Source organism: Micromys minutus (genome assembly GCF_963924665.1).
Source record: "Micromys minutus genome assembly, chromosome: 29".
In the NCBI taxonomy this organism is placed as follows: Eukaryota; Metazoa; Chordata; class Mammalia; order Rodentia; family Muridae; genus Micromys; species Micromys minutus.
The window spans coordinates 736307-755695 of NC_137964.1; the positions used below are offsets into that span (position 1 = coordinate 736307).

General features: G+C 40.3%; 1 protein-coding gene and 1 pseudogene across 2 annotated transcripts in view; both read left to right on the forward strand.

Moving 5' to 3' along the window:
• Window positions 1–19389, forward strand: part of SDK1 (sidekick cell adhesion molecule 1) — a gene marked incomplete at both ends in the record, with an annotated part of 923105 nt that overhangs the window by 18464 nt on the left and 885252 nt on the right. The window lies entirely within an intron of this gene.
• LOC308438932 (nucleoside diphosphate kinase B-like) lies at window positions 10277–10710 on the forward strand (annotated as a pseudogene). Its single transcript has one exon. The product of its transcript is annotated as a nucleoside diphosphate kinase B-like (transcript).

Consider the following 19389-nt stretch of genomic DNA (forward strand, 5'->3'; position numbering starts at 1 on the left):
TGGAGAGAGGGCTCAGCAGTTAAGCTTGTGGGTCCTTCAGATGACCAGAGCTCTGTTCCCAGCACCTGCCCACACTAGGTGACTCAGAGTTGGAGGTGGCTACAACAAATTAAAGTTATTTTATGTGTGTGAGTGGTTGTAGAGGTCAGAGGGCAACTTTATGAATTCCCTTCTTCCATCTTTCTATGGGATCTAGGAATTGGACTTAGGTAGTCAGGCTGGCATGTCTTGAGCCATGTTGCTGTCACAAAACTTTGTTTTTTTGTACTAATACTGTTTTTATTATGTAGTAATAATTATGAAAAATAACAATTAGGTTGGCCTATTTTGGCCATATAGGTGTGTGGTCACAAGAAGCTCTGCTTTTCTCTGTAGTTCCATGGTTCCCTCTGCTTCATGTTATCATGGTTCTTAGCTTCATGAATATTTGCTCAGTAATGTTCTCTGGACCCTTCATCTCCCCAGCCTTAGAGGAATTGCAGCATACTATTACTTTAGTACTGTCCACCCTAGCACACGGTTTTTCACTTACTGTGTCTAAGAGATGCACTTCACAGCTGCATTTATGAATGTTTCTTGTGAAAACCTATACATATAGAAAATAGTTTTTGGGTTCTGGAAAGTGTTTACTGTGCAAATGACCTGAGTCCAAGGCTTAGAAACCATGTTTTATTTATTTTTCTTAGAGCTGAGCATGATGGTACAAGCTTGTCATACCAGTGCTGGGAGACAGAGACAGGTAGGTTGTGGGTTTTGTAGACTAGCAAGCCTAGCTGAATTGTTGAGTTTCAGGTCAGTGAAAAGAGCCTGACTCCCCAAACAAAAAAGTCTTGAGGAATGACCCTTAGGTTGACCTCTGGTCTGCACGTGCACCCTTGTACATGCACACGGACAAATGCTTTTAGGCCATCTGATGAAGCATGTTGGCATCATAACCTCTCCTTGCCCCTGACATTTATGAGCTGTGTAACCTTGGGTAAGTACTGTAACTTGTCTGGTTTTAGGAGGTCATCTATAAAATGAAGCTAATCTCTCCTGAGGTTTTGTAAGGATTAGAAGAGATAATGTATGTAAAGTACTTAGCGTCGTGTCCTGCTTAATAAATCACAGTGATTATTGTGCTCATTCATTTATCAGATCAAATGAGTCCCTAACGTGTTTCTCCCTCCTCAACTAAAATTAAGTGCACAGCAGGCGTGTTAGTTGCTGTCATGTGTTTTGTCACTCTCACACACCTTGCCTGTTCCACTGTTTGTGTTAACATTTCCCCTCTTTCCCAACACACGGTACACATTTCTTTTCTTGTCGATGGTCTCACTCACCTATCATATCCCTCTTGCCATCTTATTGATGTTTGTGACTGAGAATGGAAATGCCCCAGAGCAGGACTGTTCATGTTGCTGCTCCTCCAGGGTCAGTTAACATTGCAGCCACATTTAATTCAAGTCACCAGATAGGGCGATCCTTCTTGTGATTGGGATCTCAGCAGGGACAGAACTTGGGATGCAGACATCTGGCAGAGAGTGATGAATGTGCGCTGAGATGTTATAGAAGTTTCTTACTATTGGGGCCTGTCCAAGGCCAAAGAAGTCTGTATCTTGGGGGACAGTCACGAGGTGTGTGGGTGGGGATAGGGAACACAGCATCCTTAAGTTACCATAAGCATGATGGTGTCCAGGGTGTGGCTAAATGCTCAGTAGGGCATTGGTTTGACCCATTCACACCCTCTGCTGCTGAGTGTAGCTGGTCTTTGCTACTTTGTAGGTTCTTTTTTCTTACCCTTTATCCCTCAGGTTTCACCCCCATCACTAGATAGAAGAGGAAGAAAGGGGGGGGGGAGAGAAGCCTGAATCTATTTTTTTTTTTCATTTTGTTTCTTTGTTGAGCACAACTACTAACAAACTGCAACCACCACCACCCTAACCCCCACCAAACAACACCCACCCACCCACCCTACCTGTCGTGGCTCTAGGACTTATATATCCTCTGAAAAGCTCACAGAATTCCAAACATTATACAATCACAGGAACTATCTGCAGCTGGCAAAAACATGTCTCTGCTAAAACACTCGGCAGATCGTAGTTAAGTGCTGCACAGTCCAAAGCAGCTCCATATCCCCATGCCTGGGATGAAAACAAAACCACATCTTATAATCTTTCTGTGTTTTAAAGGCAAGCAAAATTCCAAATTGTCACTACAGCTGTGTCCTGGGCAGGTTGGTGTGCGAAGGACAGCAATGCTTCTGGTATGTACTAGGCCCTCTGGCTTCTTGTCTGATGGGCTCACATCTTGTTGGATGCACGCACATACGGTCTGATGGTCTGTTTTCTGTTTGTTTGTTGTTGAATGCTACACTGATGACCCATCACCTTCTCCAGGTTTACCTAGCAGTGGCCCACCTGCGTGTTCCTGCTCTGCTGATTGCCAACTCGGGTTCCTTTTCTGAAGCTTCAGTCAATGAAGAATATGTTTGAAACATTTCTGGAATATTCTGTTCAAGGATTTCACTGCTGTCATAATTGTTTCTTCTTTTATATTAAGAATTTGCTTTTCTTTTCTTTTTCATTGGCCTAATAGAATCCATCTTTGTTTTTCTGAAAATTTGAGTACTTAAAAAGTTCTGAGAGGAGATGATTTTAATGCCCAATAGGATCACCTAGAATTGGTGGTGCTGGGGTGGTGTGGCAGTCAGTCTTCAGCCCTTTGAGAGTCTGTCCTGGTTACGTTCCTCCCATTTCTGTTTTGATAGGTGAGTCTGAACAGCTCAGGGGACTGCTGTATGCACATGTCACTGTTCTGCCCCATACTTGCTGCTGGTCTCACCAGTCTGGAGATCTAATTCCAGTTTTCAGATCTCTCTCTTCTCTCTAGCTACATTTTACTTTAATTCTTACTTATGCTGTGTGTGTGTGTGTGTGTGTGTGTGTGTGTGTGTGTGCACGGGAGTGTTTCACAATGCAGTTGTGGCTGGCCTGGTTTGCCTCTCAGTGCTGGGATAATAGGTGTGTGCCACCATATTTTGGTTTCACCTGTCCCTTCTTATTTTTTGTATACCATGGACTCCATGGAGAGAGCTACTACAAGCAAAATGAAAAAAAGAGGTCACGTTACTGTAGATTACTGTTTAGTATTCCAGTTTGTGCATTTCTGAGTCAAAGTTCATTCTTTCAAAAACTACCTTATTAAATATTGATTTTCCCTTTGGTTCATCCACAAAACCCCTAAAGATAGAGGAGGCATTTTTGACTAGCCTTTGTTCTTCACAAGTAAGTCATTAGAAGTCAATTCAAACCCAACTGTGCTGTGAGTTCATGGTCTTTCTAGATTATCAGAGATCTTATATATTTTAAGCATCTGCTCTGTTAAAGTATTAATCCTGGCTATTCTAGACTAAGTCCTGTCTGAAGTAAGGGATTTGTTCACTACTCATCTTGTTAAAAGAAAATGAATAAGACTTGTCTTGTAGCTTTTGCTACTTATATAATGAGAGCAAATTTAAGTATAGAGTTAAATCTGCCCACGATTTAAAAATAGTGACTTTGGTTCTTAGGAATTGAAGGAATTGGTACATTGTCAGGCAAAGTATGACTTTCACAGAGGTCAGCTAGGAGCAAGCAGTCTTCACTCAAGCCTTCCTAACCTTGAACGTTGCCTGTAGACTCTGACCAACATAATTAATGGAACTCTTGAAGCATCTGTGTGTTTCATCTGAAATTTGACTTTTGTCTTACTATGGGGATATGTTGAAAGCCTCAAATTTTAAGTCAGTTTCAGGGCTCATCAACTAAGGGCTCTTCGCGTGAAAATTAAATATTAATTATGTGTCAAAGAAAAAATATTTTTGAAACTACAAATCTTTTTTTAAAGAATTATTTATAAGTACACTGTAGCTGTCTTCAGACACACCAGAAGAGGGCACCAAATCCCATAACAGATGGTTGTGAGCCACCATGTGGTTGCTGGGAATTGAACTCGGGGCCCCTGGAAGAGCAGTCAGTGCTCTTAACTGCTGAGCTACATCTCCAGCCCCCACAAAGTGAAACCCCAAGATGCCCTTCCAAATTCCTGACACAGATGATAGATACTGTAGTAGTTTCTGAATGTGTAGAAGTCTCAAAACTAGAGTGTAATGATTTGCCATGTCCTCTTTGATTTTCTGGGTCACTTCATTTGAGTTGATTTCTTCAGGATGTACCAGATTTCTTAGAGCAGAACACTGATGACACACTCGGTGGCTTCCTGGAGTGGAGCTGTGCCCTGAGCTCTGGAGGCTGAACCCAAGGCAGCCATTCAGATCTTCACAGCTGATATTAGGTCATATAATGATGAATATGAAGCTCCCTTTCCTCCCCCAGATAGTTCACTCTACATCTTAAGTTGCTTTCCAAGGAAACATTCTTCTTGTGACAGCAGAAAACAAAGAAGAGTTTACATCTGAGATTCTGGGTCTGTGGGATAGCTCAGTTGATAATGCTACATGAACCCACATACAATCTGGGCAAGGCAGCACATGACTATAACCCCAGTGTTGGAGAAGCTGGTGTACCTCTAGTGTTTGCTGGCAGTCTAGTCTAGCCAAATAGGTTCAGAGATCCTGTTTCACAAGTAATCTGGAGAGTGATTGAAAAACATACTCAACATGGTCCTCTGGTTTTCAAATGCTCATGCATCTGAATGCACACACTCACTCACTGAGGGTTGACTCACATAGTGTAAAGTTAACCATTTTGAAATGAACAGTTTAGCATTAGATACACTCTTGAGTATTTTGTAGTAACTGCTTCTGTTCACCTCCTAAGTTCTCATGCCCATTAACAAGTTCTTCCTTAGTCTACTTCTTTCTCCAGCTCTTAGCAACCATTAACTGGCATTGTTTGTATGGATTTATCTATTCTGAATAGTTCATGTAAATGAAGCAATGTGATGTAAGGCCTTTTCTGTTGGCACCTGTCAGAGGTCATCATGTTTTAGAGGCTTGTGGATATTGTGCAAGGCAGTACTTCATTTCTTTTTATGGCTCAGTATTCCATTGTTTGGATGTACTACAACCTGTTTATTGATCTACTGATGGACTTTGGCATTGTTTCCACCTTCAGTCATTATCAATAATGTTAATGTGCATGCTGATGTATTTGTTGGAATATTTGTTTCTTTTTTTGGTGTATTCCTGACATTGAAATTTCTGGGTCATAATTCCATTTTTAAGTCAAAAAAGTATTTTCTGGGAGCTGTAGAGATGGTTAAGCAGTTTTGAGGATTTGTTGTTCTTTCTGAGGACCTGGGTTCAGTTCCCAGCATCCACATGGTGGTACCAACCATCTTTAACTCCAGCTCCAGGGGATCTGATGCCCTTTTCATGCTAATGAGGGCAGTGGTGTAGATAGTGCACATACATACATGCAAGCATAACACTCATACACAGAAAACAAAAATAAATACTTAAGACCCCCAAGTTTTCTGCTTATGATGTGTGCGCTTGTGTCTCTGTGTTCATTTTTATATGTGTGATTCTGCTCATCCTTGCCAGAGTATGTGTATGGAACGCAGAGGACAACCGCAGGCACCAGTTCTTGCCTTCTACACTGTTAGAGATAGCCTCTGTTGTTTGCCATTGCAGAAGCCAAATTGGGTGGTGTGTGAGCCTCAAGGATTTTTTTTTTTTTTTTTTTTTGGTCTCTGCCTCCCATCTTGCTGTAGGAAGTTACTGCTCCCAGTGTTCTGAGAGTACTTGAGACTTGAACTCATGTCCTCACTCTGTGTAATAAGTCCTTTGTGTAGTAGACCATCTTCCCAGCCCTGCAACTCTTTTAGTAGCTGCCAAACTGTTTTCCAGTGTGGCCTGGATAATCATATATTCTTACTAGCAATGGACAAGAATTCTAGTTTCTCCACGGCCTTGACAAAATGTGTTTTCCTTTTTACATTATTCATTCTAGAAGATATGAAGTGGCATCTTACTGTGATTTTGATGTATTCCCACAATGATTAATGCTGTGGAACATTTTTATATGATTATTGGCCATTTAGAGAAATCTCTATTCAAGTTATTTGCCTATTTTAAATTATGTTGTTATGTTGTGTTGAGTCAAGGGAGTCTTTTACATACTGCAGATACTATGCCCACTATGTAAACATTTTCTCCTCTCCTGTTACCAGTCTCTTGCTTATTCTTTCTGTATTTGTTTGCAAAAATGGGTGCTTTATCTTCTAGTCTTACACAGAAGGTAGCATTTTATTTTACAGTGTTTTTGTAATTTTCCCCCAAGTCACGGTGCAGTATAGAAATTTCATACAAGCACATGGAGATTCATATTCTCACCTTCCTCTGTCTCAACCCCCTCTCCTTGCCGGTAGTGTCTCCATGTGTGGATGTCCTCGCATGTGCTGTCTCTCATTCTCCTGATGCTATCAGAAGTTCTCACTGAGCTGTGTCACATGTAGGTAGTTTAATGCTTGTGCCAGTACTACTCTGGGATAGGTTTGTGGAAATGCTACTGTTTTTATCAATGGCCTGGAGTCTTTTAAACATTACATTCTCAAGAGAAACTCTGCTGTAGTTTCTTCTTTACCACTCTCCCTACGTCATTTCTCTATTCTTGTGAAGGTTGGTCATGCAGAGCACGGTTGGCTGTAATCCTGACACTTGTGTTTTTAAAACTCCATAGTTGAATTTGGCATTTTCAATGCCAAATATAAGAAGTATCTGCTCCTTTCAAACAATATTTTAGTATGTATAATTAAGAAAGGAAAGAAAAGAAAGTAAAACACCTAAGTATTGAGTTAGATTCTCACAGAACTTTGAGAAGGATCTGTAGCACACTAGAGAATGGTGGCCCTCTCCTGTCACAGCCTTCTGTGACTGGCAGTCATCTCTTTCTCACACCTCACTTCTGTCTACAGCGGCAGTAGTTACAGAGAGTAACTTAGATAATGTGGACGTGAGAAACTGTTCCTGGCTATCCCTTCCTATTGTCCCCTCTGCCTTTTCTCACATCCTTTCCCTATAGAAGCAGCAGTACAGTTACCCCTTGGCTTCCTGGCAGCCTTTGCTAGTTTCTATGCACTCTACACCAAGAGTCGCCTGGCCCCTGTAGTGCTCTGCTTTTCCCAATTTTTGTACCTTCCTCAACATAGGCTGTGAACAACAGGAGGCAGGATCATGGTGCTCATTGTCCGTCTCTGCAATGGGCACAGTCCCTGTGCATGTTCATTAGATGGATACACAAGTGCACTGCATACTTTCCTTTCTTTTATCACTGTTTCTATCGGTGCTTCTTAAGTTTCTATAATTTGATGTAAAAGATGGGAAGAAGTTATGCGGTCACATTGGTCAGTGTTGACTTAAGTTATAAAGGACTTGCAAGTTCTAGGGAGAAACCCATTTCCATGCTCATTCCTGTTATTGGTTATTCTCCGTTCTTTGTGGTGTAAGACTGAGGTTCCCATTTCCTTTCTACCTCTCAACAGGGGCCACTCTGTTGTCTGTAGGCCACATGTATTCTCTTTCATGTGCTACTCCATCTTCACCCTAGCAATGCAGGGTCGGGTCCTTCTTATACTGAGTATTTCTGACTTTTGTGTTAGGATGGGGAAACTCTTTTCCTAAAAGGTCCAAAGCAGACCCAACAGGATGCCTTCTCTATATGTTATCAGCCCGTTTCACCACAGTACACAGGGATAAGATCATATATCGTAGTCATAGGTTCTAGTTTGAAACAGGGCAGTTGTGAATCTGCCGATCACAGCCCCTGAGGTTTAGTGGTGTGTTGGAGCTGTGGAAGGTTATGCTTCAGCCAATTAACCTTCTCCTTCCTTGGCAGGGTATATCATTTTTCTCTTTGCTGTAACAAATACCCAACAGAAGCAATCAGAGGCAAGGAGGCTTTGTTTCGGCCTGTGCTTTAAGAGGGGAGACAGTCCATCATGGTGGGTAGGCAGTGGCAAGAGCAGATCTCGATGAGGCAGCTGGAGTGTAAAGCAGCATCACACTCCACTGGCAGCCAGGAGGAGAAAGGCGACAGTCAGCATTTGCTTTCTCCTTTTCCCCTTTTCATTTCATCTGGAAACCCAACCAGGATGGTATTCTGCAGTCAGGGTGGGCCTTTCCCCACATTAACCTCTGTCCACACCCTCACACATGTCCCAAAGTGTTCGGAGAACCCTAATCCAAGTAGAGAGGAAAGATTAACTATTGAATGGGGTCTCCTTGGAATCAATCAACTTTTCTTTCTGATGTCAGACTGTGCTGTCTATGACAAGAGTCATGTCACATGATATATCTCATGTGATGTTGCTTGAGGCAAGAGAATGTACATATGCACATGGGCTCAGCACAGTCTAGAGAGCATGATTCCAGGGGCTCATGGCTCCTGTTTCTCTTCTCTCTCCCATTTCAGTGTTAGCTTAATGTGTGCACCTTCCCTTTTTCCATCTGCCTTGTCCTCTCTTAGACTTGAAGTCATTGAGTAAATTGTTTGAGTTGTAGTGGAATTTAAAAGATGTAAGCTTTTAATTAAAATATGAGGGAAAAGAACACAAGTGGTATCACTTGGTACATTTTTCAAAAATAGATGCATAGTTCATAACCAAATACAAACTTTAGATCATGTACCATGCCTTAGAAGTCTGCCTGCTATATGACTCTGAGAAAGAAGTATTTTACCTACCTATTAATTTAAAATTTCCAGCCTATTTAATCCTCTTTCACTACTTTAAAAATCTTTTATTTGAGAAGTAGATCCACAAAGCTAATCCTTAGGCTGTTTTGGAGCACAGGATCAGAATAGATAGGAGCTAGCTCAGGCGCTTGTAGACTGCTGAGAAGGAGCCTCTTATCAAAGCTGGAGGGGCTGGATGCCTTCTCAGTAATCTGAAATAAACTCCCCCGGATGACTGTAACTTTAGTTATAAAGCAGACATTGCACCGAGAGCAATAGTAGACTCTTACCTTTACTGTTAAAATAGAAACTGAAAAGCACTTTTAGAAAAGTCATCCTAATGAGGTCTATTTGAGGTGGCTGCTGGCTTTTATATTTTATTTTTATGATCTGTATTTCTGGTTTTTCTGTAATAACTTTATTAAACCTGTGCCTAGGAAAAAAAGAAGTTAAACAGCTCCTTTCTCAGGCTTAATCTTCTGTTTTCATGAGGGTAACAATGTTTCATTTGAACTTTTGTTTTTCACTAAGAACAAGCTTTAGGAAACTGCGCTCAGTACTGGGACCCCGGGTATGCCTCTATTGTCACTATTGTCAAAGGTGAGCTTTGCGTAAGGACAACCCTAATGTTCTCTGCCCTCACTTGCTCACCAGACAGAGTCTCACAGACACTGTCACGTTCTACTGGGGAGAAGCAGAATTTTATAACCATGATCCATATCTTATATGTTAGGCACACCAGGATTCATGATCTGAGCACTGGTTAGCCTGTTTCTAGTTGCATGGATCATACCACTCCTATTCTTTTACATGTACTATCCCAAACTGTACATGTAGCATGTGTGAGCACTTGCGTGTGCACATGTATGTGTGTATGTGCATGTGAATGTGATTGTGAATGCAGTGTCCACAGAATCTAGAGATGCCATGTCTCCTGAAGGTGGAGTGATAGGTGGTTGTGAGTTTGATACCCAGCTGCCCAGTGTGGGCGTTGGGTATCAAAAATATCCTCTGCAAGAACCATTGCTCCAGTTCCATATGTAGCTTCTTAACCTATTTCTCCATATGCCTTAAACCTCCAGGATTGCTTATATTTTTAATTGATGCAGAAATCGTCCTTAATATTTTTAATATATTCAACTAATACCTGTCTAAGAAGAAAAACATATGTAATTTTGAGAAGTTAAGGCATTCTACTTAAATTTTTTTCTTATAATAAGCTTTTGAAGAAGTTCTTATGCAATACCAGTTTTGAGGGACAAAAATGATGATTTTAATTATAGGCAATAGAATATTAAAAATCATTTTCATTATAGAACTGTCCAAAAGATTAAAAGAGTATATCAGCAAAACAAACCACCTCTTTGTATAAAATTATTGATATTGCCAAATATGATACCTATATGCATCTGTCTAAAATGTAGAGATGAATTGCTGAATAATGTCATGAATTTGTTAAGAAAATACATAAATGGTCTTCAGGCCTTTGAATTTCTGGCACTTTTTCAAATAATCTTTTTCGTGGGCAGGAAAATGTTCTGGGTTGTTGTTACAATAAAAGTCATAGGGCGCTAGGCTCTTTATTCCCATCGCTCATCACAGACACCAGCAGACCCACCATGGCCAACCTCGAGCATATCTTCATTGCCATCAAGTCAGACCGTGAGATCATCAAGCAGAAGGGGTTCCACCTGGTGGCCGTGAAGTTCCTCTGGGCTTCTGAAGAACACCCGAAGCAGCATTGCATTGACCTGAAAGACTGTCCAGTCTTCCTGGGGCTGGTGAAGTACATGAGCTCAGCCTGCGGTGGCCATGGTCTGGGAGGGGCTCAGTGTGGTGAAAACAGGCTGAGTGATGACTCGAAACCAGGCACCATTCATGGGGATTTCTGCATTCAAGTCGGCAGGAACATCATTCATGGCAGTGATTCAGTGAAGAGTGTTGAGAAAGAGATCGGTCTATGGATTAAGAACTGACTGACTGTAAGTCTTGTGGCCATGACTGGGTGTATGAGCAGATGTGGAGAAACCAGAGTCCTTTTTGGCACTACTGATGGGGTTTGTGGACATAGCTCTTCATCCCACTGACTAGATGGATCATCTTTTCTAAAACAGTAAAGACTTTGGAACTGGGGAATAAAGTCATTGGGCTTTAGGAGACGTGAGTAGGCTGTGTGAATCCAGTGTGCTCCTGGTGAGAGCTCAGGCAGTCCAAGTGTACGTGCTCTTCTCCAGGATGCATTATTGATGATGGGGAAATAACAAGCAAAAGAACAGAATTACATGAAAGTATGTGAAGAAAGTGAACTAAGCCAGATTGTTAGTATCTTGTTCTTCTGTGATTTAGATTTTATGGCATTATTTCTTTCTAAAGAAAGAAACGTAAAGTATTTGATTTGAAAATAGCCATTGGTATATTTTGGTAAATATGTTTAGAAATCTTTCTGTGCCTTTGTACACATGTGTGCACACACATACATATAAGACTGGGGCGATAGCTCATTTAGTAGAGAGCTAGCTGTATAAGAAGGAGGACCTGAGTTTGGATCCCTAGTACCAAAGTGGAAACATGAGGATCCATGAGACTTGCAGGACAGGCAGTCATTGATGAGCTCCAAGTCTTAAAATTATAAGGTGGAGAGTGATTGAGGAAGATGCACACATGTGACCACATAGAGAGATCTCACACACACACATACACACCACACGTGTACATTGCTAATGAGTTGAATGAAATTATATGTTGTTTGTAATTGCTCATTCAGCAATATCAGATTTCAGTTTTGTAGGTAGACATTGTTTTTAATGTGTTGAATACTCTTGCACTGTGAGTTTTGTTTACTTTGATATTAATAGTCTCTGAAGTTGCTGTCGTTCTGTTATAATCATGATTGATGAATATGGTTAAATGAACCATCTTCTTATGTTTGACTGATACTGTTACATTGAATACCTTGCAGTAGGATTGCTTAGTGGTAGAGAGTGCTCATGTTGCTCTGTATAACAATTGTACTTCAGAAAAAAAGGGTTAACCAGTATTTACCATTAAGTCCTCTGTGTGGATTTGAGGAAGTCATGAATATGTATTGTTGCCATGTCAAGGACCCAATGACTCAGACCTGTGGGAATGGCAAAGCCTTCCCTGTCTTGATAAGGCTCAGAATTGGCAAAGCCTTTTTCCATGCCAAGTTTTGAGTGTTGGCAGTAAGTGGAAACACCAGCAACTACAGCTTTCTCCTCTGGGAAGTTTATGGCCTGAGACTGCTCTTCTACAGAGATCTTCTACCAGAAACTAACGCCTCCTGTCCTGCCGCACAGATTCCAGGTTGCTGCAGTGGGTGTGCTCCATCAGAGTGAGCACACCCTACCCGATTCTAGCTTCTCCCCTTCTCCTTCCTTAGTTTCCTTGCCAACCCCAGTCAGGTCAGTATCCCAATCCCTCAGGCTGTGTTTCTGCATCTTCTTGCCAAGGCTGTTTTGATAGATTAATAAAAAAAAAGTAAGTCATAAATCTACAAAGAGTAGGGATATCCCCCATCTTTTATTTACTCATTTTGTACAGCTTCCATATTTTACCACAAAAATGTAAATATAAATATCCTAGTTTCATTTCTGTTCTTATAAAATCTTGACATAAAACAACGTAAGGGAGAAAGACATTTATTTCAGTTTACAGTTCTAGGTTATAGTCCACCATTATGAGGAACTCAAGGCAGAAACCTCAAGTCAAGAACTGAGAGATATGCATCTTTATTTGCTAGTTTGTGTTCAGCTTTTTCTCTCTTATAGTTTAGGAACCCCTACCTAGAGAATGGTGTCACCCACAGTGGGTTTGCTATTCCCACATCAACTAACATTGATAATCCCCCACAGACATCTAAAGATCAATTCAATGCAGACAGTCTGTCATTGTGACATTTTCCCCAGGTGGCTCAAGATTGTATCACGTTGACAGTTAAAGCTAACCTCACAACAAGCAATGGTAATGTATGTACTCTTCGTCCAGCTTCAGTAACTTCTCTCTCCTCCTTTCCCCCTTTCCATTCCACCCGCGTCTGTCTGTCTGTCTGTCGTCTGTCTTTGTCCCACATGGTTCCCTTTCTCCCATGTTGTAAGGCAAGTTTTAGAGATACCCACTTGTTTATTGCTGGAAGTGGGTAGCTTTTAATGTATTATTGGGCATAAAATGGTTATATATTTTAATTTAATAGTGAGCTAATTGATTTTCTTTCTCTGGACTTACAGCAATTGCATTAGTGTGGCTTAGCACTAGAGTTAATAGGTGTAAGCTATTAGATGAGAAGATAATGCTCCATCCTGGGAAAGTAACCAGGCTTTGTGTTGTTCAGATAAGGCTGCTGCACTTGGTCTTGGTGTGACATTTTAAGACACTGACAAATGAGCACATGCAGGAGACTGACCCACAGAATTGAGTTGGAGGATGGTCAAGGCAGGAAGATGGGCCTTGTGCTTAGAGGATACAGAATAGAATGAAGCACTGAAGATCGGGTGATGACTAGTGATACCTGTCTGAGGATGCAGGATGGCCCCAGAGAGAGCAAGGAAGATACTGCCAGTTAAGTAGTGCTAACTCTGGTCTGAGTCAAAGCCTCCCCTCAGTGTTCACCAGTGGCACTTGCATATGGCTGAGGGAAGCAAGGGATTAGTTTCTGGTGGAAGTGGTGCTTTTTGGTTTCTAGGAAACCTGTGTTAGACTTAGCAGGTTGTGCCTCCATACCCCTTTTGCCAAAGGAAGTTTTAGCTTTTGAGATAGAAAAATATTTTTTTCCTAATCAAATGTTTTTCAACACTGAAATATAATTTGAATTGAAAGATAACCTCTATAGGTCCAGAATCCATTATCTATAGTTTCTTTTCTTTTTCTTTCTTTTCTTCCTTCTCCCTCCCTCCCTCCCTCCCTTCCTTCCTTCCTTCTTTTCTTTGTTTGTTTCTAATTGGATATTTTCTTTAATTAGATTTCAAATGTTATCCCCTTTTCCATTTTTCCCTCTGGAATCTTCCCTATCCTATCCCCCCTTCCCCTGCCTCCATGAGAGTGTTCCCCCACCTATCCAGTCCCTCCCATCTCCCTGTCCTGGCTTTCCCCTACACTGGGGTGGAGCCTTCACAGGGCCAAGGACCTCTCCTCTCATTGATGCCTGATAAGGCCATTCTCTGCTACAAATGTGCTGGAATCATGGGTCCCTCCATGTGTATGTATTCTTTGGTTGGTGGCTTAGTCTCTGGGAGCTCTGGGGTGGGGATCTGGTTTGTTGATATTGTTGTTCTTCCTGTGGGGTTACAAACCCCTTCAGCTCTTTCAGTCCTTTTTCTAACTCTTCCATTTGGGACCCCATTCTCAGTCAAATGGTTGGTTAAGAGCATCCGACTCTGTATTTCTTAGGCTCTGGCAGAGCCTCTCAGGAGACAGCTATATCAGGCACCTGTCAGCATGTACTTCTTGGTATCCACAATATTGTCTGGGTTTGGTGACAGTATGTGTGATGGATCCCCAAGTGGGGCAGTCTCTGGATGGCCTTTTCTTCGTCTCTGCTCCACGTTTGTCTCTGTATTTCTTCCTGTGGATATTTTGTTTCCCCTTTTAAGAAGGACTGAAGTATTCCTTATTTAGTCTTCTTTCTTATTGAGCTTCATGTGGTCTGTGTATTGTATCTTGGAAAATTTGAGCTTTGGGACTATTACCCATTTATCAGTGAGTACATACCATATGTGTTGTGATTGGGTTACCTCATTCAGAATGATATTTTCTAGTTCCATCCATTTGCCTAAGAGTTTCATGAAGTCGTTGTTTTTAATAGCCGAGTAGTGCTCCATTGTGTAAATGTACCACATTTTTTTTTGTATCCATTCCTCTGTTGAAGGACATCTGGGTCCTTTCCAGCTTTTGGCTATTATTAATAAGGCTGCTATGAACATGGTGGAGCATGTGTCCTTGTTGTATGTTGGAGCATCTGTTGGTTATATGCCCAGGAGTGGTATAGCTACGTTCTCAGTACTATGTCCAATTTTTTGAGGAACCACCAGACTGATTTTCAGAGTGGTTGTACCACCTTGCAATCCCACCAACAATGGAAGAGTATTTCTTTTTTTCCACATCCTCACCAGCATCTGCTGTCACCTGAGTTTTTGATCTTAGTCATTCTGATTGGTGTGAGATGGAATCTCAGATGTTTTGATTTGCATTTCCCTGATGACTAAGGATGTTGAACATTTCTTTAGGTGCTTCTCAGCCATTTGGTATTCTTCAGTCCAGAATTCTTTTTCTAGCTCTGTCCCCCATTTTTAAATAGGGTTATTTGATTCTCTGGAGTCTAACTTCTTGAGTTCTTTGTTTACATTGAATATTAGCCCTCTATTAGATGTAGGATTGGGAAAGATCTCTTCTCAATCTGTTGGTTGCCTTTTTGTCCTATTGACAGTGTCCTTTGCCTTACAGAAGCTTTGTAACTTTATGAGGTCCCATTTGCCAATTCTTGATCTTAGAGCATAAGCCACTGATGTTCTGTTCAGGAAATTTTTCTCTGTGCCTGTTTTTTCTAGGGTCTTTCCCACTTTCTCTTCTATTAGTGTTAGTGTAGGAGGTACATGATCCACTTGGACTTGAGCTTTGTACAAGGTGATAAGAATGAATCAGTTTGCATTCTTCTACATGCTGACCTTCAGTTGAACTGGCACCATTTGTTGAAAATGCTGTCTTTGTTTCATTGGATGGTTTTAGCTTCTTTGTCAAAGATCAAATGACCATATGTATGTGGGTTCATTTCTGGGTCTTCAATTCTATTCCATTGATCTACCTGCCTATATTTGTACCGATACCAAACAGTTTTTTAAAATCATGATTGCTCTGTAATACAGCTTGAGGTTGGGGATTGTGATTCCCCCAGCAATTCTTTTATTGTTGAGAATGGGTTTTTTGTTATTCCAAATGAATTTGCAAATTGCTCTTTCCAACTCTATGAAGAATTGAATTGGAAATTTGTTGGGGATTGTATTGAATCTGTAGATTGATTTTGGCAAGATGGTTATTTTTACTATATTAATCCTGCCAATCCGTGAGCATGGGAGATCTTTCCATCTTCTGAGATCTTCTTAGATTTTTTTTTTTTCTTCAGAGCATTGAAGTTCTTGTCATGCAGATATTTCACTTCCTTGGTATCAAAGTTAAATCAGGATCAGATAAACCATCTAAACTGTCCCATAACCCCTAAAGAAGTAGAAGTCATCAAAAGTCTCCCAACCAAAAGAAGCCCAGGACCAGATGAACTTAGTGCAAAATTCTGTCAGACCTTAAAAGTAGACCTAATACTAATACTTTTCAAACTCTTTCACAAAATGGAAACAGAAGGAACACCACCTAATTTGTTCTATGAAGCCACAGTTACGTTTATACCTAAACCACACAAGGTCTCACCAAAGAAAGAACTTCAGACCAGTCTCCCTTATGAACATCAGTGCAAAAATACTCAATAAAATTCTTACAAACTGAATCCAAGAACACATTAAAATGATCATCCATCATGATCAAGTAGGCTTCATCCCAGGGATGCAGGGATGGTTCAATATATGGAAATCTATTAATATAATCCACTACATAAACAAACTCAAAGAAGAAAAACACATGATCATCTCAATAGATACTGAGAAAGCATTTGACAAAATTCAACATCGCTTTATGTTAAAAGTCTTGGAAAGGTCAGGAATTCAGGGTTCAAACCTAAATATAGTAAAAGCAATATACAGCAAACCAGTAGCCAAAATCAAACTAAATAGAGAAAAACTTGAAGCAATCCCACTAAAATTAGGGACTAGACAAGGCTGCCCAACTCTCTCCCTACCTATTCAATATAGTACTGGAAGTACTAGCCAGAGCAATTAGACAACAAAAAGAGGTCAGAGCGATACAAATTGAAAAGGAAGAGGTCAAAATATCAATATTTGCAGATAATATGATAGTATACTTGAACTAAAACTTCTTCCAGGGAACTCCCAAACTTGACAAACAACTTCAGCCAAGTGGCTGTATATAAAATTAACTCAAACAAATAAGTAGCCTTCCTCGATTCAAAGGATAAACAGGCTAAGAAAGAAATTAGGGAAATGACACCTTTAACAATAGCCACAAACCATATAAAATACTTTTGTGTGATTCTAACCAAGGAAGTGAAAGATCTGTAGTTTCAAACTGAAAGTAATTGTGGAAGGTTCTGATAGTTCTTTGGAGGCAGAACCTGACCTTTATCCCACTTGTTAATATTCATATATTTCTTTATAGAAATAGTAATGTGTTTGATTTGGGTGTGCCTTCTACATCCCAGAGGGTATTATGTAATGCTGTAATTACTCCTCAAAAACTCAGATTCCGAGTTCTGAACACTTCTGGCCTAAAGTGTGTTCGTACCTATAGCTGTTGCTTTCTCATGCTGCGTGGCACACAGCTGTATTTTGATGCCTGATCACTATGCACATGTAAGATGAGGATGATAATACTTTTGCTGTTCCCTTGGAGGCTGTGAAAATGAGATTATTATGTAAAGCATATGCAGAACAGGATTGCCTAAAAATAACACATTACTTGTGTGGTCTTCTTATTTTGTACATGTTTAAGTTTATTTCTAAGAGTCATTGTAAGTGTGGGTATGGTGGTTCATGACTTCAGCATGTTGGAAGATGGGCTGTGAGTACTGCTGTAAGTGCAAGGCCAGCCTGTACTCCAGCTTGAGAGCTTTGTCTTAAAAATAATAATTTGGAAGAAATATGTTGAAATCTTTGCTTTAACTATTATAACTTGAAAAAAGATACATCTTCCAGAAGCAAAATGACAAATGATATTTCAAAAGTACTTTTATTTTATCCAATCTGTTCGGTGCAGTATAGTGTTATTTTGAGTTATTTGGAATGAAGTAATGTATCATAAAACAGTATTAGGCCTATTTTAGGGTCTACATTTATGAGCTGTTAGAATATGCTTTTAGCCATATATTTAAGTTACTTGTAAATGATGATGGTGATTTCATTTTAGATCATGCTAATAGTGTGTTGAAAGGGGTCTGGGTTGCTTTTGTTTGTAGAGGAAGACCCAGACTTCATAGAAAGGAAGCTGACATGGTTTTATAAAACAACATAGCAATGGAAACTTACTAGATTAGAAACTCAATAGCAAAATGTATTATGTAAAAGTATTCTTCAATCTTTTAACCTAAGAAAACCAGGGTTAATGTTTGTGTCTCAGAAATATTATTTATATGTTGGTATGTTTTCTAAAGAGCATGCAATGGCTCATATGCTGTTCTGGTCATGGATCTTTTTACTTATATGTCTTGGAGATCTTCGGCTTGTACATACAGACCATCTCTTTTAAATGACTTTGTAGCATTTCACATGTATTATAATCTTTGTACCCTATTCTTTAACTGATGGGGATTCAGGTTGTTTACTTTGAACTACTAGGAACAATTATTCATGTAGGTGCATTTTTTGTAAGAAAATTTCAAATGTAGATTTACAGCACAGAAACAATGTGTATGTACACTTGAGTACTGAGTTATCCCAGTGATGGCTCTCACTAGAGGTGTTCTTACTGTGTTCATGAATACTATTCATCCTTTACCTTCTTTCTGACAGGCATTATCCAAGTAGTATAATTTTAATATAGTCTATATTACCTTATTTATTTAAATAAATTCATGTTTTGTCAATAATAATAATAATTAAAAATCTGAAATGATGGTCCTGTGTATCATTCTGTAGAGATTGAGAGGTGTGTGTTTATCCGGGCTGTAGACTTTACATTTCCTGGTTTCCTCCATGAGACAGTCTACTGACTTTGTGAAGGAACAGATTATTTGCTCCCCATTGTTATTTTCTTCGTGTTTCTCCCTTCCTCTTCATCTACCTTATGCACTCCTCCCATGGTGTGTGTGTGTGTGTGTGTGTGTGTGTGTGTGTGTGTTTACACGAGTGGATATCAGAGGACAGCCTATACGGTTCTGTTCTTTCCTCCTACAGTATGAGTTCTGGGGATTGATCTCAGGATGTCTGGCTTGTCAGCAAGTGCTTTTCCTTCCTAAGCCATCATACCACTTCCCTTCTCTTGACCACTGTGGGAAGGAGCAGTTCCTTATTGATAGGCTTTTTTCTTTTTGCTTTTCAAAATGCTATTCATCTACTATAAAAGTCACTGGTTCACTAGTTTTTAGTATGTCTGGAAGTGTGTAGCCATAAGTAGACCTAGAACATATTCAGAGGAACCTTGCAGAGCCAACTTGTTACCTCACGTCCTCCCACCCAGCCTGGGGACCTGCTAGTCTGCCTTTTGTTTCTATAGATGTCAGTTGTGAGTGTGTCTCACAAATGACTTGTACAGCTTGTCCTTTGGGCCTTGCTTCTTTCACTTAGCTGGTTTTCAGAGCACTCTATGCTATTATGTGTCAGCACTCCAATCCTCACTACTTGTGTGGACCATTGTGTGGATAGCATCACATCTTGTTTATTTACTAACACTTAAGTAAACATGGGAATTACTTTTGCTTCTTTTTAAGGACGTGTCCTAAGATGCATATTTGTATGTATACATGTGAATGTACAGGTACACATGTGTGGAAGCCAGAGGAGAGTTGCAGGTGTTTTTCAGGAACACTGCACACCCCCTTTAATACATAGCTTTTCATTGCCCTGGAACTCAATAATTAGTCCAGGCTGACTGGCTAGTGAGC